General features: G+C 40.7%; 1 protein-coding gene across 3 annotated transcripts in view; it reads left to right on the top strand.

The window, feature by feature from the left end:
- Positions 1-22988, top strand: part of MTFR2 (mitochondrial fission regulator 2) — a 104748-nt gene that overhangs the window by 26182 nt on the left and 55578 nt on the right. The gene's annotated exons all lie outside the window — the stretch shown is intronic.

Below are 22988 nucleotides of genomic sequence, written 5' to 3'. Positions count from 1 at the left end.
GAAGATCTCTTGATCATTCTAGTTTTGACTGCATAGCATTTTTCAGAGTTCTCCTGCTCTTGGCAGAAATTTGTGGTTTATCTTTTGAAAATACTTAATAGTTAGATGCATGTAGTTATTTTTCCTTTGACCTTAAGGGATGTTAAGGGTACTGAATTTGAATAAAAAATATTAAGATGTTCTCTGAAAAATTAAGGGGGAACATTCATATAACCATAAAAATTTCAACTATCAGGAAACAAGCTCAATATATACACCTGGAAAGAGACAAACATCCCTAAATAAACACCTCTTCTGCAAATAAATAAGCACATAATAAAATGCTCATAAATTTAAATTACAAATAATAGAAGTAATCTGCTCACAGGAGGAGTTCCATGGTATATTGAACCATTTAGAGGGTGCTTGGGATAGCACATTCACTGGGGATTGTTGCCTCCATGTAGTCCATCCAGAGAAGTTTGCCCAGGATGGTGAGGAGTCAGGACACCATTTTATAAGGAGTTCACACATGCAGATGTGGTTAATTTGGAAGAGGAGAGTAATGGAGTGCCTGGCAGTTCCTTTCATATGGAGAGGGATTGATCTCAGGCATTGCTGTGGGTGGAAGTTAAAGAAAAGCAGATGGAGGCTCTGGGTTGGGAGATCCTTCCGGCTTAGAAAGCTGCTCCTCCTGGAGTCATGTGCCATGAGCCTGGCTCCCTGTCTGCATGCTGCAACCTTACAGTCTGCAGCCCGTCAGTCACTCTGTGACCTGGTTTTGACAGTAAGTTGTATTTCAGAATATTCACTTTCAATTGATTAATGTGTTTATTTATAGTCATAATAGTAATGATAACTGCACAGCAGTTTATCATTTAATATCATGAATGTACTCATATTCAATATAATGAAAAAGAAAGGTGACTTATAATATTTTTACCTAGCAAAATCAGTTGAAGAGCAAGGGGAAATACTCTGATTAAGCTGTGTGGAATTTTCAGGGAGTATGGCTGACTTGTTCATTAAATTCAGTCTGCAGCCTGAAGCATTGCTACATTTTGAAAAGTGACTTCAAGAAAGTGACATTACCTTCCTGTTTAGACAACCTTCCTTTCAAAGGTCTTTTGTTTATTTTGTTTTTACTTTTAAAGGGGACTTAAGGAAGGAGAGGAGGTAAATTCACCCATTTTCCTTGAAGATAGATTCTGTTTATAAGTATGTATGAAAATAAATTAAAAATAAGAACAAAGCAATATATAGTTTTAAGTTTATTAACATTTAAATTGCTAGTGCTCTAAAATTATGTGATATCCAAAAATCATGTCTTGTAGTCTGTTATATTACTTGGAAATTTTCTGTATTTTCTGAAAGCATAAGCTTTGTTCACATTGCATAATTATGTTGCAGAGTGCTTTAAAATTATAAGGGGCCTTTTCATATCCATTATTTTAATTATGTTACAGAGTGCTTTAAAATTATAAAGGGCCTTTTCACATCCATTATCTCATTTAATACTCAAAATAACTTTGAAGGGTAGGTATTGTTATCATTCCTATTTTATAGATGGTGATTCTGAGCCTTACAGGGCTTAAGCAAGGTGAGAAGTTCTGATATGTTTAAGTAGCTGGTGTGGGGCTTAACTGTTGACTGCAAGTCCCATGTTGCATGGGCTGAGGTATGAAGGATCATTAAGTGTTGGCAAGAATATCAGAAGTAAAAGGGTTAAAAACATGGTTTCTAAAACATTATCAGCTCTTAGTTATCCACCTACTTAGATGTCAAGTGTGATCATACAGTGTGCTCTTTAGGGACACCAGCTTCAAGACTATCTAGTTGCATATTCCATGGAATGGATATAATTGGGAAGCACTGTTATTTTTGTACTGAACCCCATTTTCTCTGTCAGCACTGTATTGGTTATCTATCTGAGATGCACGCCTAGGGTAAGGCGCTTTAAAAAACCAAGAGAAAATATCCATTGTTTCTGCTTCCAAGGTGCAACCTTCCCTCCTGCTCTCTACCCATCCTTTCTCCCTTGCAGCTCAGACTCCCTTCTGAGCATGAGGACGGGAAGAACCGGAAACCCTGAGGATTTCAGAAAGATGGAGGTTCCATTACTAAGCCTTCTTACTAAAGTTTTCTGTGAGACTTCCAGCTACCTTTTACAGCTGGAACAGAGTTGCTTCTCATTGCTTCTTTATACAGATATATATAAGTATAGAGGCAGTAAGATCACTTTACTCCAAATTAGGAAATAAAAAGAATGTTGGGAGCCCCTTGCTAATATGACTACTTTGCCGTTAACCAGTTTTCTTCCAGCCCTTCTTTTCCTTGTTTGGGCTCTGGGGGATAGTGCAGGGTTGGTTGCCTCCTTTCTTTCCATGCATCCTTTGTGAAAAGAATTCATTCACTTTATTGTATTTTATTTTTTTAATTTCTGAAGGATTTTATTCATATGACTGGAATGATTTTTTACCTATCTGCATCAAAATGTAAGGATCCAATTTCTATAAAAGGAATTGGTCCTAAAGACCTTGAACATTTCAAAACTTCAATAATTCAAGAATAATGTTTACATAGAAATAAATGTAAGTATGTATTATGTTTTTTAAAATTTTGGTATCATTAATATAAAATTACATGAGCAACATTGTGGTTGTTACTAGATTCCCCCCATTATCAAGTCCTCACCACATACCCCATTACAGTTACTGTCCATCAGTGTAGTAAGATGCTATAGAGTCACTACATGCTATACTGCCTTCCCCGTCCCCCCCACCCCCACATTATGTAATGCCCCTTAAGAATTCATTCACTTTTAAGTGTCTTGGGGGAGCAAAGTAGAAATTACCCACACTTTCCAAACCCCTGGGGATTTGGAGAAGCTTTAAGGGCTCTGCTTCTGCCCCAAAGAGCCTACTGAACCACCTTACCCAGCACAGATAGGCCCCCATCCCCACCGTTAGGAGAAATGCTCATTCCAGCAGCTAAGAGAAGACAGTTTTCTTTCACCTTATTATGAGTGCAGTTGCACTGCATATACAATGTGGTGTGTTGCTCTTATTTAAAATTATCATCTAAACAATTTTCCTTTTCACTACACATCTCCATTCCCAACTTTCAATGATTATACAACTTTTCACTGAAGGTGAACCTTCTCATTACTTATCCAGTCTCCTAAATGCTGGCCACTTAGATTGTTTCTTCTGCTCTTTTGTTTGTGATTGATCAATAAAGAATATTTTATTTTCATTGGTTTAAATTTTTTTCAGTTTAACTTTTACTTTTTTTAAGGTATGCTTTGTTTATAGACACACGTCACAATGCACACAAAAGACTTAGAAGTAAGAAGCACATCTCTCACAGCTCTTCAGGTCCTCTCTTCAGAAACACTATGGTCCCCAGGTCCTGTGTGTTCTTCCAGAGGTGGTCTAGATGCACTCTAAGTGTGGATATACATCCACCTTTTTTTTTTTTTTTACTGCTTTGTGGTGATTTATGGTAAGACTATAGGGTTACTGCCTACAGTGTGTGGTTTCTACAGATGCTCTGCCCTGGGGCTGCTTTCACTCAGAGGAAAGGGGAGAGTTTACCTCCCTGCAAGGTCCTGGCTGCTTCCTAAGCCATGCGCCTGCAGGGCTGCAGGGGGACCAGAGCGGAGGAATGTGCTGTATAGATTAGTGCACTGGGTGTCTATCCTTTATAGATACATTTAACTAGTTATCTCTTTATGGAAACTTGGGCTATTTCCTGTATAAACTACAACCATACATTAGTAAATAACTGCATGCACATTTGTGTGCAAGACTGCACATGCACGCTGATGACTGTAATGACCGGAAATGGCTGGTGATGTACAGGGGTGCCTGCTTTGGAGACATTCAAGCACAGAGGGCTCTTCAGGGAGTCTTTGAAAGGCTGACCAACATTGTCAGGCTCTGGAGCCAGCTGGCCTGGTTTCACTGACCGCAGGCAGTGTGATTCAACCCTTTGCTCCTCAGTTTCTCATATGGAGACTGGAAGAAATCATACTAGGTTTGTGAGTTAATTCATACAAGCTCTTAAAACAATGCCTTGGTAAGTGCTTCATAAATATTAGCTGCTATCATCATCAGCATCTTATTACTGGGCTTCTGAGAACCTCAGGGGGCCTGAGAAGCTTTCAGATTTTAGGTCCTTTTGGTTTAGGTGGCATCTTAAGTCACTGGATTTCAGTTAGGACCAACCTTTGTGATGAGTTCTCATGCTGCTTCCTGTTAAAACTTGCCATTGACTAGCTGCCAAAATTTGATATTCCTTTGGCCTAATGCTGGTCCCATCTCTCCAGGGTAGAGTCCTCTGCCGCCGAGTAAGACCCCAGCAGTGTGGGTGGTTCTAGACGCATGAGTGCATGCCCCTGTGTGTGGGCTGCTTGCAGCTGTGTTCCTTGTTTTCTGGACAGTTCGCAGCCAGGGTCCACTTGCAGGACCTTGTCAGGGTGCCGCCAGCACACAAATGGTGGGAGAAAGCAGGTGTCCCCACTAACTGCCTAATCTGCCTGGCTCTCAACCTCATTTTCCACGTTCTTAAAGTGTTTGGGCAGCAGTATTAACTCCCAAAGTTCGTTGAATGCTGCATGTGTATAAAACAGTTTGCTGCTCTGTCAGAGCTGGAGGAAAACTTCTTTTCCTAAAGGTAATAACAATTTCCAGTGATACAAAGGGAACAAAGGCATTATTGGCAAATTAACACATCAGTACCGAGTCCTATAAATGTGATTCAAATAGCAGACAGAAGGTCTATGGTCTGTCTTTTCCACATAGAGACGTGGGTGTGTTGGCTGCCAATATTACTCGCTTGGGGCCCTGCACTTCCATTTGTAGTTTTTGTTTATGTCATGTTTGCAAAATCAATGTGGGGGGTTTGAAGTGGTCAGATTTTCTGGAAGCCTTGTTTTTGTTATCGATAGTCTGTGAGTGTTCTGTGAAGTCAGAGAAGGTTCACAGAGCTGTCTTTGGCCAAAGCAGCCTATTTCAGTGGCTCTAAATCCTCTCCCTGACTGAGCTCATGTCTGGTGTAGGTGACAGATGGTGCCCTCTCTGTAGAACTTTCATTTCTTACCCCTTTTTTCTTTTTCTTTTAAGGAGTGCAGCCCTGTCTCCTGTATCTGCATGCCTCTGGGGCTGAAGCAGTGTCATTACATTTCTCACCCAATTAATTACAACAAAGATTTCTGGATGGCACATAGTTAATATGGTCGGCAGTGATCAGCGCTCTCATTGCTTTCAATTTCCCTAGATATTGCTCTGTGACCTAAGTGGGGTCTTCTGTGGTTTGCTTCTGGTTTCACTAGTCTTGTTGTGAATGTATGTATTTATTTCCATTGTGATACGTATCTAAAATGCAATTGTAGGAATATATCCTTTGTTTTAGAGTAAACCAGATGTCAAAACCCTTTGGCTTTGTTGGTTTGCTCTCACATTATCTGGTGGACATCAGAATGACCAGTAATCTTGGCCAGGAATAATTTTACTTGAGAAAATTTAAAAGAAGTAATTTTCTTAGAAGTTTAGAAAACATTATAAAACAAGGGTTTCCCACTGAGTGAAGCCTTTGGTCACTCCAGACCTTTTTCTACTTTGCTATTCACAATAAAGGGTCATTTTATAATAATAGTAATAATCAAAACAACAACAGTTCATATTTATCAACTCTCTACTTACCAAGTGTTCTCTCCTTTGTCCTACTATGTAATCCTTTATAACAAAAAAAAAGGTAACTTCAATGGATTTAACTAAACAGAAAAGTCAGGTGCTAATGACAACTCCATTTTTGTACTGCAAGTCAGAAAGTTAAATGACACACCTAAGGCCATGCAGGTTGTCAAATGACAGAGCCCAGTCTGAACCCCAGGCTTTCTTTCCAATGCCAAAGTTTCTATTTCATTAAGGGCTACCAACCATCTGGGGCTGCCTAAGACTGGGGGTCAGTGTGCCCAAGATGCAGGATTTTCCATTTTAAAATGGAGAGGACCTGGGCAAACCTGGCTATGTTCATCACCCTTCTACTCCCTATGGCTCCAAGGGACACTTACCAGGTGACTGAGGTTGCCGGCATTTTCCCAGGGCTCCTTGCCTATCAGGCTGACCCCACACTCTTGCACAGAGCCCTGCTCTCCAGCCCTGCGAGGCTGTCTCCCAAGCTCTCACCACCTCTTATTTTCTATTTCTCTAGGTCAAGGCTTAAATCAGAGAAGCCCCTTGTTATAGTAGAAAGAGAACTGTACTTGAAATCAGGAGTCTAGACCCAGCTCCATATTTTACTCTCTGTGGGACCTTGGGCAAGTAATTTATTAATGTCAAGTCCTGGTTTCTTTGATCATAAAACAGGGATAATAATTCCTAGTACATCTACATGACAGGGTCATTTTGAGACTCCAGTGAAATAATGTATGTGAAAGCAATCATGAAGAAATGTGAACTTAAACATTTTGCACTTCAGAATACACTTTCTGCATGATTAAACTTAGGGCAAGTGGCTTTTTGCCTCGCAAGCCTTTCTGATTTGCAAGCTGCCACGGGACCTAGTCCTGCCCCAGTGAGCAGGCGTCTTCTAGTCCCTGCTGTGGCAGTGAAGCCTATGCAAAGCTCCATTTCATTCAGAAATCTCTGCCCTGGTGCAATATCAAAGTCTCCCTTTATTACTACCTGATCATTTCTATAATCTAATTATTGCTAACTGGGTCTAATTTTATTGATCATATGAGAATGAATTACGTCTTTCACAAAAATGTGTTCCATTAATGTGGACTTTCCCCATGGAGTGTGGATTTCCTCTGCTTGGAGATTTGCTCTGCTGTGCCATCCCATCCTCTGGCTTGCTGGTGTTTGTTCTGGATCCCTGGCTCTATCATACCCTTTTTCTACCAACTGCTGAGACTTCTTGCTCAATGAGAACTCCTAGAAAATGAAGCATTCCAATTCTCCCTGCTAGTTCTAACATTACTTTGAATTCTCAGTTTCTCCTGATTTCTCTGTTTCCTTTACCTTTCAGGAGGTTTGGGAGCTAATTGCTCAGTCAGTACCATTTCCCTTCCATCCTGAGCACTCACTCCAGCAGGACCTCCGTTCTTTGGCCATAGTCAGGCATTCAAAGAGCAGCATAGCTGGGCCTGTGGTAGCTCTTGGCTGGCCCTAGAATCCAGCTCATTCTTACTTTTGGCTTCATCTGGCTGATGGCCTCAGCACCCAGTGACCATGACAGCAAATTTTGGCCCTGACTTGTAGTAAATTAATCTCCCACTCTTTGGCATTTATTTCTTCCTTCTCACTGTCAGTCTCATTTCAATTTCCCACCAAAGTCAATTCCAAGGATCTCATCCTCTGCAGTCTTTTTTGGTCTGAGGCAGAAGTCTCTCTCCTGTGGAGTCCTTATCGGATGCTATCTTGCATGTCTTGTGTTTGTATGTTTTGTCTCCCAACCCAACCGTGAGCTCCCAGAAGGCAAGACTTATTATGTCTTATTCTTCTTTGTCTACAGAACGCCGGTGTGTGCTCACTTTTTCAGCTGACATAAGGTTAAAGACAGTCATACCATGATGGCTTTATTGCTTTATTTACTTATTGAACAGGTTTTTGTAAAAACCCTTCTAACAACACATTTATGAATTCATAGATATTTTTAACCAAGTGCCCTTACACACCTTTTCTCATCAGTGGGAAGATGGCTTTCACTCTCATCACCGGAAACTTGTCTAGCTTCTATAGTGTGGGGGAATGGGGAAACATCAACTTTAAGGAATATAGCTCATGAAACCACTTACAGCCAGTCCATAAGATTTCTAGGAATTAAATCATTTGCCCGTGGGTCATTCCTTCATTCTTTCATTTGACAGACTTTTAGTGAGCACTGGTGTTTCAGTTATTGGGTTTGCAATGGCAAAAATACATCGCTTGTATTTTTGCTCAGAGTCTAGTCAGAGAACTATACACACAACCAAGGATAAGTGCTATGGTAAGGGGTTAAGGTTGTCTGAAGGAGGACAGCCCACCCAGAAATGTCTAGAAAGGGTGAGTTGGGGATGAGCATTCCCAGAGAAGGGACGTGCAGGTGGGAAGGCTTATAGGTGGGAAATAGCATGTGAGCTTCAGGATCTGCAGGTATTTGCAATGACTGGACCCACGACTGGAGGTCAGGGGTGGCAAGAGAGCAGGTGAGATAGTGGATGAGAGAAGGCTATAGAGATTGGCAGGGTTTAGGTTATGAGGATCTTAGTGCTCTAAACTAACGAGTTGAATTTTACTCTGAAAAGCCACAGAAGGAGCCTTAAATAATTGCAAAGAGGTTAGTTAGGTTTTGCAAAGAGGTTGGTTAGGTTAGCATTTTAGAAAGACTATTGGGTTGGCAGAGTGGATGTAATATTTCAGATGGGGAATTATGAAGTGTGGACAAAAGCTGTATGTGAGTAAAGGGAAAACGGAAGTTCCAATGGCCAGGATGCTCAGCTGACCCTAATCTACTTGCCCACTGCGCAGGTGCAGTGATGTAATTGGCCTACTGCGTGCGCACATGATCGTGTTGGCAATGAGTCTTTATAAGCTGTGCTGCTAAATAAAAAGCTCCGCCCAGTGCTCTGCGAATGAAAGCTGAGGCAAGAGGAGTTGTGGACTTGCCTGCTGCGGGCAGGACTCCAGTGCTACACCTGTTACCATGAGAAGAAAGCTTGGTATTAGACCCTTCACCCCCAACGTTCCATTTTTGTTATTCTCTCTCACCGAATCCAGGGTGAACTTGCTAGGAGCTGAAATCTTATGGCGTAACAGTGAGAAACGGAGACAAGGGATGGATATCTAGAGGGTGGAATAAATAGGGGTGAGGGAGAAGGAAGAATTAAGGACGATCCTCAGATGGGCTTGGTTTGGCTAAGTGGACGGATATACTTGGTCACTTACCAAGATAGCAAATGAGAAGCAAGTTTTGTGGAGAAGATGGCTTCTGTTTTGATGCATTCAGCTCTATGGGCAGTGGGGGTTTGGAAAAGACATGGATCTGATAACCATCAGGCAGAATTATCCATGGTTTGGAAGTCTTGCTTTACGTGAAGGCACCGAGGAGACGGGTGAAAAAGACAGAGGGCGAACGATGGAGTCCTGGGAACACTGACTTTCTAGTAGTGAGTGGGAGACAGAAAGCCTTCAAAAGAGACTTAAGAGCAGGCTGACCAACCACCAGCTTGCTCTGGAGTGAAGGGTTTTTCAGGCTGTGGCACCTTTGGTGCTAAAAGCAGGATGGTGCCAGACAAACAGGGATGGTCATCATACAGAAGAGTCACTAGAAAATGTAAGAAGAAAAAGCAGAATATGATGTGAATAACAGTGCTTAAAGGAAGAAATAGTGGCCTCAAATGGCAAAGGTTGCAGAAACCATGTCAGATGAACATAGAAAATATCATCTGAATTTGGAAGGATGAAAAGTTTCACGACATTTTTAAGGTGAAAGTGGGACCACAGTAATTATGAGCCCATGAGAAGTGCAGACAGATAGACGGGCTCTTTTGGAGAGGCTCACACAGTGAGAATTTAGTTGTTTTGTGGTCTTGATTAACCGTGCCAAGTGTCCTGAAAAGAACACAAGAAGAGAAAATAATCTCAGTTTCCTGGGTGAAGGAAAGGTAAGCTTTCTGCTGTTTCTAAGCCCAAATTATTTCTGATTATGTTTTGTTAAGGTATTCTGGTTCCCTCAGTGAACATATTTTAATTATTTGATGCCACACTAGACAACCTAGCTCTGGAATCCCGTCAAGTTTGGATTAGAAAGTAGCTCTTCCTCATTCTCTCTTCCACAAATTTTGGAAGCCTATGATGGATTTTCTTCCACTCCATGTTTTCTACATGATTGGAGAAAGAATAATTGCAGTACAGAGAGGTTTGAGTCCTTGGGGGAAAAAAATAGGCATTTAAACATTTTAGTAACTGGAGGAAAACTATGAGAAGATGTGCTGAGAACTGGAGAAAAGATGAGGGAATTTTGCCCAGAATTTTTGGGAGAAGTAAGATGCTGGAGAGAGTCTGCCTTCCTAAAGAGAGGGCTCCCTTTTCCTTCTCTGTTGCTGTCTGTGTCTTGTTTGGGACTCTTCCAGATGTGTTTTTGCTTCCACCTCACCAAGATGTTGGAACACTGCCTCACTTATACCTCATAGCTTTCATGGCTTTGTTCTAAGCAGCTTAGTTATTGGCCTGCTTTACCGGTGTGGGTAAATTATGATGGCGGGAGCATGATTGAGTAGGAGATACTTGACAGAGGTGCGGAGTTAGACTTCTCCCAGGCCACTCTGTGCACACCTTGGTTCAACTACTGGATATTTCCATTTTTGGCATTCCATCTCCTTTTGTATCCTTAACTTAAGGCTTCTGTATCTGTTTTGTCTGAGGTTTAGTTTAGTTGAGCAATCATTTATGGATGACCTATTATCTGCTAGATATGGTGATACATACTAGGCGTGATGAAATTACTCAGTCCCAGAGAAGTCTGTGTCTGGGAGCATCAACTCCAAAGTTATGACAATAATCTTGCAACTCCTATCATGAGAGCAAAAATTTCTCTAAGTACATCTGGGTTCATACTGAAATACAAGTGGAAAATGTGTGCTGAAAACATTGCATATAGTTATCAACCTTCCTTGGACCCTGAGCAAGGTGAGAGGGTCAGGAGAGCGTGTTTTCATGTTTCCTGTTCATATGACCATTTAAAAATCAAAGAAATTATCAAGCTATGTGACCTGCACAGTTTTACTCGTTCAATTCTCATAACAACTCCATGAGAGGTACTATTGCTAACCCATTGATGTAACAGAGGCACAAAGAGATTAAGAAACCAGATAAGGGACAAACAGCCACTAAATTGCTGAGCCAGAATTCAGCTGCAGGCAATCTGTCTGTAACCACTCTGATGTTACTCCCTCCATGGATTTCTGATAGAAAAAACTTGCTTGGTAGAAAATTGCTAGTTAGTCGTATTAAAGTAGGGGGAAAAGAGTAATCTCAAATTTTGAATTCTTTTGGTGAAAAGTCTTTGAGAAGTTTTAGTAACCATCCAAACCATGCCAATCTCTGTTTTCCTTCCAAGTCTTTTTTGGCCTAACCAAATGTACTAGGGTAACTCCAGTAAGCTGTACGTTTCAGTACAATGACTGCTGAATTGGGTCTTGATTTGGAAATTAAACTCTGGTTGAAATTGGTGCTTGCTGTTTGCAGTAGAATGAACACACATTACCCTTTTATTTCTAGAGAATATTGGATTATGTACCATGTGATTCTAGGAGGAAGAAGGCCTCTGCATATAATGTTAGCAGGAGACATGGTTGCATTTGAAAATCTTTACTGAACTCTCTTGAATTCTAAATGAAAATTCCAGGAAGGCTTGGAGGCTTCTGGGAAGCAAGGTCACTTTCAGGGAAAAAGATATTTTATTTTCTAGCAAATTCTCCAATTCTAAGAATGATCTCTTTCTTAAATTTTAATAACAATTCACTGACACCATTAATATGATGCAATACATTAAATTCCAAAGTAAAAATTGTATAAAAAAATTTTTAATAAGAAATTACAATGGGGATGTTGTCAAATTATCTTTTTTTTCTTCATGTTCTCTGTTGCCTTTTGAGAGCCAACTCTGATCACATGTAAGAGGGCTTGAATGGAGCTGCTTTTTCTAGCTGTTTTCTAGGGCCTCTTTTTCTCTGTGAATTGAGTATGGCCAGGCACTGGACACAGCACCCTGAACTTAGATTAAAATCTGGACATTACTGGTTTATACCTTATAGAGAGATTGCCTGCTTTTCGAATGTATATTTGGAAATATTTATTAAAAATCACTTACCTTTTTAATATCCCCTTTTGGCCTTTGATACTACATGAGGTTCTCCATCATTAAGGAGTGGCCCATTTGGTTGGTTGGGGATAGATTTCTTTCCATTTTTCAAATATATCATGTCTCTCCATTTCATCCAGAAAACTGACAGCTCTGATGGCCCTCCCTGTCACAGCAGCTACCTGGGTTCTCAGTTGACCTCTAGGGACACAGTACAAAGGTGGTTTGAAAAGTATTAGCTCTAGACCCTATCAGTACCTCCGGACTACATGCAGAATCTGTAGCAATAGTATTGCCGGGCTTGGAGTCCCGAGGATGAAGCAGAGCTGGGCGTACGCCAAGATCACCTAGTTATCACTTCCTCCTTATGTAGGCTGCTCCCACCAATCCCTCCCAGCCCAGGATCTCCGGTTCCAGTATGCCTAACCTCTCTCTGGGTACCTGCATGCGAATTGCCTCATGCCTGGGACCATCACAGTCAGTCCAAGAGGTCAGGGTTCCCTCATTCTCCTCAGGTTTGGAAGTGTTTCTAGGAGGACTCCACGAATCACCAAGAATCTGCTCCCAGCCAGAAGGGAATGTTGGGCCGATTCCTTGGGCTCAATACGCCCTCCTCCTGGTTTGCCGGGTGAGAGTGCGCTTACTCCATTCATTTTATGTCCTCAGGCCCCATGTTGTTCTAGTGCAATCTTCCGCTGCCACAGTCCTTCCTGACCCTTCTGTTAAATTCTCTGGAGCTTCCAGCCTGTGATAAACACACTTACATCCTCTGTTTCTGCACCAGACCTTCCTTTAGCCTCCATGCTTTAACTGACATCTGTCCCAAGGACACTGGTTCCTGGACGCCACTTGTTACCAACTGTCCTTGACATCAGTGTTGGGAAGTGGGGTCGGTGTTTCCTCATGTCTTACTTTCACTTCTAGACCATTAGTCCTGTACTCTCACTGAAAGATTAAAAACTCTAAAATTCTTCTTTTTGAAGTTCTTGCCATGAAGTGTTATCACCTCCTATCTCTGCCATCTTTTGACATTCCACATTCTCTACTTCATTTACTGCAGGAGCTCTGGGTTTCCCATCCCAAGTCCTGCCATCATCCTGGGTGATGTGACTTCAGCAAGGGAGCAGATAAATTATCTGCCACCAGGTCCCTTTTGTTTCATACATACAATAATTTTCTCCTTCACGTTCCTGAAGCTACCCATTCCTATGGCCAACCTGCTGGGCCTATCCTCACATCAATTTGCTTTAACTCCAAAATAATAAATTCTGACATCTCATAGCCTCAGACCGTGAACTCCTAACGTTCCCCCTCTCTCTGGTGCTTCATTCTCACCATGCCTCCTAAGGTTCTTTATCTCCTGATTTCCTCCTTGCCAGCAGCTGCTTATCTTCACAGCCTTTTCTACTTAGCTTAAATTACAACTGACCAACCCCCTTGTCTTGTTGCTCTTCACTGTTCCCAGTTGGCAAGACCCAAACCTTGGAAGGATCTGACTTGAGCCTTCCCTGGGGCCTGAAAACTGCTACAGATGCCACAGAAGGTTTAGGCTGGTGCTGCGATAAATCCAGGATTTCTAACCCTGGTGCTGCTCCCTGGTTGTACGAGGTTTCTTCAGTCAACTCTTCTCTGCTCCACAGACACTCTATGGGTTTCCTCTCTTCCTCACACCTTTGGCCCTGCCATCACCTGCCTTCATTCCAGCAGATGCCTCTGTATAGTATTTCAGCCAGAATATACAGGCCCCGCCCCCTTGCACAGAGAATCCTTGCAACTCTCTGCTGCAAAATGCACAAACCTAGCTGCGCCCTGCCTCTCCCTTCTCTCCTGTCACAGCAACCACGAGTCCACCCTCAACCCCAAGGACTTCTGCTCTTTGAATCTCCTGAGAAACTGGGCCACCTGTCATTTTTGCCTACCTTTAACTTTTCCTTATTTGAACAAATGCCTAAATATCTTCTCTGAGTGCCCCCACCCCCAGTTTATCAGTTTCCCAAATGTACCATGATATTCCTCACCCGCTGAAACATTTCAGCTGCCATTCCCTTTGTCTGGATCATTTCTTCCTCTCCTTTTATCATTCAGCATTTAGATCTCAATTTAGGCATCCTTTTGTCCAAGCAAACTTCCCTTCTCTTCCCACCCTGGAATTGGTTAAGATTTCCTTCTATGACCTTTCACCGTACTCTTCTTTTATTTTGCCTATTACCATTCACTGATTATGTATTTTGTCTAGTTGCTTATTTTAATTGTAAGCACAGAGAAAATGGTAGTCATTGTATCCCAATGCCTAACACAGATTTGGGGTTTCATGTGTATTCGTCAAATAAATGAATGAATGGGTTGAAGTATCTGGAACATAAATGAAGATGAGAGGGTGAAGAAGTTGAAATGTGGAACAAAACTTACATATCTATCATTAGATGGTTGATGCCAGAGGAATATTGAAGATTTTGTTTTCTGAGGCAGATCTGAATTAGTAAGGAAAGAATACAGAAGAAAGAAACAAAGATGTGTTTTTGATCCTCCTTCCTGTGAGACTTCTAGAGACCTTACCCCCAAATACGCAGAAACAACCATATCTCAAACCTGAAGCAATCTGTCCCAATATCCTCTTCAGGGGAAATCTGGAAGGTGTGTGTGTGTGTGTGTGTGTACGTGTACGTGTACAGGAGGCTAAGCATTGGGTGAATGAGTGGGAGGGGTTAAGGGTACTGGGCTGTGTGATGGTGCCCATCCTAAACATTCATGTTCTTCGTAGGTATAATTAGTTAAGATGAGGTCCAACTGGATCAGGATGGACCCTAATTCCACAACTGGTATTTTTATAAAAAGAGAAGACACACATAGACACACAGGGAAGACAGCCATGTGAAGACATAGGTAGAGGTGGAGTGAAGTTGCCACAACCTAAGGAACACTAGAGATTGCTGGCAACCATCAGAAGCTTGAAGAGTAAGAAAGTCTCCCCTTGGAGACCTCAGAGGGAGCATGGCCCAGAGGGAGCGTTGGTTTTTAGTGGAGCTGGACGGTCACTAAATCATGCTTAAGTACTGGTAACCTGCTATTTAAACAAGAAAAAGTTGATCAGAATGGAACCTTAACCTTCACATTCGATTTTAAGGTAAAGATAGGTTTCAGGTGCTAAAGGACATCATTTGATAAGCTCTTAGTGAGATGATCTTGGCCTCAGACTTCTGGCCTCCAGAACTGTGAGAGAATAAATTTTGTTGTTTTGAGCCAGTTGGTTTGTGGTAATTTGTTACCGTAAACCTAGAAAACTAATACACAAGGAGAGTCGTAATTTTGTTTCATTTTGGTTTATTCTTCCTTAAACACTTATTTTCCCTCACATTTGAAGAAAAATCAATATAGGCTTATTCCCCTTGTCATTTCTCCTCCTTGCCTCCTGTCCTCACTGACGGTCTCATTGGAGTTAGAAGAAGAATTGAATGCTTTCTTGCTGCGGGTGGAATGTAGACAGCACTGCCAATGGATTTGGTGGATAATCCCTATTTACCAAGTGCCAATAATATGCAAACCTCTGTGAAAGGCACTCCACCTATATTAGCTCTAATTCTCACTACAGATTTGCACAGTAGGCTGTATTATTACTGTTTCTGAAGTGAAATTAAGCCTCAGTGATCACTTCTTAAAAGTGATCTGATTTATACGGATGTTTAACAACGTACTTGACATCTGGTCTGAGCCAACCACCTAAAAAAAAAAAGTAGTGTCCCTAAAACACTCAACTCTGAATATGACAGAGAAGAATCAATCCTGTTCTGTGATCGCCTGCTCCGTGGTTGTGTGCTAGCCCAAACTGAGCTTTGTTAACATGCAATAGACATTTTAGATAACTGAAGTCAGGCTTCTTCTCTTCCGTCTGCAATCCCCAGGCACTTTTCCATGACACATGTACATACCCAACCCTCAGCAGCATGAGGCCTTGGCACCACAGCCCGTGCTTTGTGGCCCACCTGTGCCAGCAAGGCCCTTCTAATCTTGGCCTGCTTGGAGTCCGGCACTGGTGACTCCTCACTTCACTGCGCAGTGACCAGACAGTCAGTCATGTCGGGGAAATGGCCTGGGCCTGCTGCCACTTTCAACGGTTTTTAGTGGAGCTGGACAGTCACTAAATCATGCTTAAGTACTGGAAACCTGCTGTTAAAACAAGAAAAAGTTGATCAGAATGGAACCTTAACCTTCACATTCGATTTTAAGGTAAAGATAGGTTTCAGGTGCTAAAGGACATCATTTGATAAGCTCTTAGTGAGACGATTAATATACTTTAATAACTAAGTCAGTGGGGTGTCTAAGAAATATTTCACAGCATATTATGTAACCTAAGTATTGAAAGCTCTATCAGAGATTTTTGTTGCCCTCTATCTCAGTCAGGTTGACACTTGAAAATGTGCCTGTAGTTATAGAATATGCTTCTCACTTAATGCTAGTACATGACACTATGAGTATTTTTTTTCATATATAGGTTATTTTTCTTCAAATGTGGATGAAAGTCCACTGCAAGTTTGAAAGTTCAAATGTGTTTGATGGAAGTCCATTGAAATGAAAGGCCTGACTCTCCTGTTAGAAAGGTGGCAGTGGAAAGTAGGAAGAAATAAATAATCTGGGTAACTGGCCCTTCTTTGGTCCATCAGGCTTACTTTGTTGACAACTGTAAAAACATACAGGTAATTGCTTCTTGGGAAGAAGAGCAGGGGTTGTGTGTAATTTCAAGTGTTTGCAACAAGGATAAAATATGAGATTCATCTGCTAGTCCCTTGTTCCTTTTTAAAGATGAGGATTAGGATTTGTCTGTCTTGGATCATGTATGTATTATAATAGGGGATTCTTATTGTCCTTGTATAGGAAGGCATTTAGTGGTCCTTCTGTAGGCTTCTTTGTCAGCTGGAAAGAAAAAAACCTAGAGGTCTTTGGACATTGGGTCCTTCAGGGGAATTATCTTTGCCCTCACCATTCGGAAGAGTAGGCTCATTAATTGGGAGGAGAAAACCTAGTGTCTTTCTAAACTATGTTCCTAGAAACAAGAAAAGTCTGCTAGACAGAAATTGTGCCTGAAAAACATCTGCACTCAAATTATTGGGACACTCATTGTTGCAACTGGAACTTGTTTCGATTTAAATGTTAGCATATTATTCTGATAGGATTTTAAATTTAAATAAAAATATATTCTTTCACTCAAGATGTATTTATTCAGTGCCTTCTGGGCTACAATTTAAGAGAATATATAAAAAAAAGATAGCCCTGTTATCAAGAAGCTTACAAATCAGGTTTGAGAAGGTGATGTGGGGGTGAGGGAGAGATGTTGGTTTTTGCCAGCACTTAGTAACTGCTTCCCATGTGCCAGGCACCATCTGAAGTGCTTTACACGTCGCAGTTTTAATCTTCAGAGACTCTGTTAAATAGGTAGTATTTTTACCAACATGTTACTGAAAGAAGCTGAGGTACAAAAAGTTTGGAGACTTGCCTAAGGTCAGACATCTAGTGAGTGGTAAAATCAAGCCACAAACTCAGGCACGTTAACCACAATGTTATATTACATCTCCTGTTGGGCGGAAAACACACATGTAATAACAAATGACTAATAATCACTAACAATACTAAGGCAACAAAATGATAAAGGGAGAGAGCATCCTGGGTTGGTATGGTCCAGGAAGGCTTCATGATGTGAAACCAAAATTAGATCCAAACAAATGGCATCCTCTGTATCACCTTGTTGGAGATATTCATTGGCATATGAAGCTCTGAGGGACCTTCAGGAGAGAAACGTGTGTGCTTAATCCACTGTTTCTCAAGCTTCTTTGGCTATGAAGCCTTTTTTTTTTTTTTTACAGGGAATACTTAATAAACATCTTTTGGCACACATATTATTAAGCAATTTTGAAAATGTTAATTGAGAAAATGGAATCTATTTTAGGGTCATCTATTTACAGTGACTACCCTGGACTTCTCTGCCTCTACTCTCTGGCCAGAAAGGATTTGATAAAATTACAAGTGGAAGGGCCACCAGAAACTTCTAGGGATAGGATTTGTAGGATTTGAGCGGAGTTCAAGAAAACTTGACAGGTTATCAAGTTTTCTCTATTAACTAAATCTTCTATCTAGCCAACGTTGTATCATCCTGAACTATATGAAAGCTTAGAGTGGTTCTCTCTGGCTGGACTGAGGAGTATTTACTTAAAATCAGAAAAGACAGTTCTTTATTTTCCCTGGTCTTAGCAGTTTATCCTTAGTCTCCCAAGAACACTGTCTTCTTCTAAAATCACTTTTACAACATTAAGTTCATGTTTTATGGGGATTATTTTATGGTCAAGCTGGTCACCTGCAGATATGATCATGCTCAACATCTATTAATGGGTCTTGTGTTTTCTTCTGTAGAAAAACTGTCCAGCCTAAAGAAAGTGAAAGACATATCCCAACTCCCATTTTGTTGATTTATTTTCCTTTAACAATGCAAAAATTTCATTTGTGGGGTGTCCCCTTTCTGCTAGAAACCTTGCCATCTGTTTTATGTAGCTTCTCTAATTTTGACCTTATAACCATCCTGGGAGGTAGGTGTCACTCTCATTTTAAACATGAGGAAAAGGGTGCTCAGTGAGATTAAATTAACTGCTTGTTGGTTAACTGCAAATGATAATGAGAGATTGGAATTCTGGTCTGTTGATTCCAAATTCCACACCTTTTAAATCCTGCATTAGTTCCTAAACAGGGAAGATACTACTGACGATTCAATCAGCACCTGGAATGCTTGAAATTCAAGTGTTTCAGGCAATTGAATCAAAGATGTACTGTTGCTTAGATGACTAACACAAGGCAATTATGTATCTTCAAACCGTGTCATCTAACATGTAAAATATAATAATCTCTCTGACTTAATTGAAAAAAGTAAAAACCATCATGGGCAGTGTTCATAGCTAAAAGCTCCTTGTTTAGTCGTTACTGGACACGTGTGCTCAAATGTTTGCCTATTATATGCCTATGCAGGTGGGTTGAATCTTCTCCCTTCTCTAACAGGACATTAAGAAGTTCCTCTGCTTTTTGACCTGCTCTAGGACTGACAGTCAGCATTAGCCCGAGAACACATTGGGAAATGTGTGAGTGGTGTGACCCAGTACGTCCTGGGGGCACCAACCCATGCCTGTTCCCTTGGAGCCTGTGCAAGCCCAGCAGACTTTTCAGGGCCTTACATGGAGGGCCAGAGCCATCACCAGCCAGAATTAGGACTTTGGTGGCAGAGATGTAAGGGAGATAAATGATTCTCATTTTGTGAAGGAGCTGTTTCTTTCACAGAAATTTCTGAGAGAATGGCAAATAAAAGATACATTCTCTTCTACTCTAGAATATAGGGGATTATACAAAAGGAATCTGTAGCTGAGGCAGAGTTTCACCCAGGCCATTGACGGAAGGGGTAATCTTTTTACTCAACCTTGCATATCAGTAAGTATTTAAGTTAACCTATCTGTTTTAAAAAATGTAAAAATGAGTCTGATTTCCTGTTATAAAATCACCAGCATTTCCTTACTGTATTTTCCCATGTATTTTCCACATTGTTACCCATGTGTGAATGGCTGCGGGGCTTCTTGTAATTTAAGAGGAGAGAACTTGCATCTCTTGAAGCCCTACCATGTATCGGACAGAGTACTTGGTGCTTTCTGTATGCACTATTTTTAATTGCCACAATGATACTATAAAAGCTATTATTGTCTAGAAATAATTTTTAGAGGTTCAGTAACTTTCCTGAAGTCACAGAATAAGTTACTGATGGGATCAAGATTGGGACCCACTTTTGTCTCCAGAGCTTGTCTGTGTTCTATTATGGACTCCAAGAGAGAGTGTTGGCTGTGCTTGAACCTTCACAGATGTTCTATGAATTCATGAAGGAGTGTTTCCTGGTAATGCTAGTCTCTGACCGATTGTTCCTTAGGGCCTGGGTATTTTCATATCCCAGGTGTTTGGCACAACCCTTGTCACATGGCAGGTCCTCAATCAGTAATTGTGGAATTGAAATTCCACTGCTCATGCAGGCTTGTCCTGTCTGACAATGTCTCATATAGGTTCTCAGGTACATCTGAAAGTCACGTGTGATCTTGAAAAATGCTGGGGTCTCACTTTTGATTTTGACTTTATGGTATAGAATGCCTGGAAATGAAAAAGTGGTTTTGCATTCAGACATTGAGAAGCATTTGTATTCAGGACTCCATGAGATTCTGAATACAAATCTTAATAAAATGGCCTCAAAGAGACTATGTAAAGATACAGGCTGTTTCTGAGAAACATGAGTGGTGTTTTTTTTCCTCCTCTATTTCCAGATAGATTTAGGATACTCAGTGGTCCTGCCTGAACTGTTCTCTTGTTCTGGGTGGCTTCCAATCATGAAATGCAAGACCACAGTTTTCACAAGTAATTTTTGAATTGAGTCTGCTATGTTTTCACAGCGTAAAACATTGTACCTCATTCTCATTCATATCTGAGTTTGACAAGCATGAATCAGAAAAATATCAGGACTCATATCAGGACTCAGGGGAAATGTAGAGCTAAATGGTGAAAAAAGAGAGCCCTCTTTCCTTAACTTAGGGCTACCTGGCAAGTGATGCCTTCCCCAGGCATGGCTAGTTCTGCAGCCCTATGAGAAATGACTCACACAGACCATGTCTGCACCCGTGCTCTTTCCCTGAAGGTTTCTTCTCCTGAGCAGTGGGTCCTCTTCTGTTGAATCTGATTGGCTTCCTGGTAACATGTTACCTGGTGAGTATCAGGATATTTTCATATTGTGAGAGTTTTAAGAAATTCTCTTTATTTTTAATTGTTCATCTAGACATGCCAATGGGTATTTAGGCCACATTTTGAGCAAAACTCACAAGGTGGTTTTTCTTCAAACCTCACGTGTACACAAAACAGCACAATTTTAAGGATTTGCTTAAAGGAACAAAGCATAAGAAATACAGTGTAATACAAGCTCATAACCAAATTCAAATCAGTGAGCGTATCTGATTCAACATGAGAAAAGGCTACAAACAAGTCTGTGTTTTGTACGAAGCACTACCTGAAGACAGCGTTGCAGGACACACTCCAAGTCCCTTTGCGGGAAGCCATAAGCAGGTAGAAATAGCAGGATTTTTACTCAGCCTAGCAGGGAGTTATGCGTACGTCAGGGTTTCATGAACAACGTTCTGACTATTCACGAATGTTAAAAGGAAAATCAGGCTTTGCCTATCAGGACTGGCAGTGATATATATTCTCTTCTCTCTTAATTTAATCTTTATTTTGCTTCCTAAAAGTAGCCCTTTGACTTCTTGCTTCTCAAGCAATAACTATTAAACTTGATAAGTCGGCTATTGATGGTCCACGGATTAGGAGAAGAAGAAATGTAAAGATAAAGTCCATAGATGATGCAACGGCTGTTTCTTAACTAGTAATGGACTCCTGTTGAAATATATTGTCAGAGAGCCACCAGTAGGCAAGAAGAAAAAGTTGTCCCATTCTCTTTCTCTTTTTGCCAAAAAATGAGGAACTCAAGAAGTCTCCAGATAGTTGAAAGGGCATAAATGCCTCTAGTTTATGCATTGTGTCTCATTTTACTTCAGATTTTTATTTTACTAGTAGCTGTTTCAGAGCCTTAACCATTGGATATTTAGTAGTTTTCTCTATGAGCTCTTTTTAAAGACCTAATTGTAACATAAACACTTCTGTTCTCTAAACTTGGAACTACTAAAAATTCCTCAAGCCTTATTTATTTAAGTTACAATATAAATATAATTTCAACAAAGTCCATTTCCTAAACTCAAGGTAGAGGCCCCAGTAGCTAAAATAGCATCTTCTTTCTTATCTCTACTATATCACCCCCAAATGCTTTCCTTCATTCGATCTCATGTCTGTTAAAAATAGACTACTCAAAAGCCCTCTCTCTGTATCATCAAACCAAAGTAAGAGATTTGGAAGCAGAAATACATTCAACATATTCTCCTTTGGGTCCTCACCAAACAGAATTTCAGAGGATTAAAGCAATAAAGAATCATGTCAGTTCATAGTTGTTACAGAAAAAGAACAAAGAGTTAGTGTTAGGTTTTCACAACTTCCTTCTTACCCATATCAACGATTTCAACTTATGACCCACCCATTTCATGAGGTTTTTCACACTTTCTTTACTGCCACCTGACAATCTCTTCTATTTTAATGAAAATATAACCAACTTTCCAACATTTCCCCTATACTTTAACTCTGCAAACCTCAATCTCTCTACAGGAACTTATTACAATCCAATCAAGTTTCTAACATTTCATTCATATATTCAGAGAAAAAAAAGTTGCACTTGGGAAACACGAGTCAGCTGTCATTTTATCAACTTGAGAAACAACTTAACAGTGGCAGAAAGGATCATGTCATTCTCCTGCTATCACATTGTTTAAGGTAAAAAGAATGGGGCATCACCAATTTTCATCTAACATAAGTTATGCTAGAACTTCTAAAGCAAATGTTCAGTGCACAGAGCTTAGCCGGTTAGAGAAGAATGCTCTAACAAATTGATATTGTGACCAAGTGTCTGCAGAAAAAAATAACAAAATTCCAAGGTGACTTTGCTAGCTAGAGCCATAAATAACCACAGTGACCTGCCAGGAAGGTAAGTTCTGTCAGAAAACTGAAATATTTTCTTCACTTAAATAATGTTAACTTCCGCTAAACAGTTGGGTAGTTTTTCACATGAAATTAGGAAAAAGAAAAATCCAGTTAGTATTAACACCAAAGAAATGCACGCCAACCAAAAACCAAAGGTACTTTGGTACTGTAGCCATAACAGACAAAAGTGTGATGGGGAGCAGGGAATTCCCTGATGGTTAGATGACAGGGTCATAGAAGGTTTTCGAGAACTGCTATGTCTCCTGTAAGGTTGACACACAGCCATGTTCCATAACAACAGTCACATAAATGCAAGCTTATCTGGTGGCTTGTTAAAGCAGTGTGCAACATCGTTGTGTTGAAAAGTGACTTCAGGCTTGCCGAAGGGTCTCATTAATCTGAGGAAACGATGCTTGCTGCCATAGATTAAACACTACGGTCTCAAGCGGAATGCATGTGAAGTTTCCAAAATATTTCCTCCAAGACTATTCAGTTTTGGTTTGCGAAAGCGTTTGGAAAGCATA

The sequence above is a fragment of the Manis javanica genome, chromosome 13 (assembly GCF_040802235.1).
Source record: "Manis javanica isolate MJ-LG chromosome 13, MJ_LKY, whole genome shotgun sequence".
NCBI lineage: Eukaryota > Metazoa > Chordata > Mammalia > Pholidota > Manidae > Manis > Manis javanica.
The sequence above is the reverse complement of the archived record's forward strand: the minus strand, read 5'-3'. Positions and strand labels throughout refer to the sequence as shown.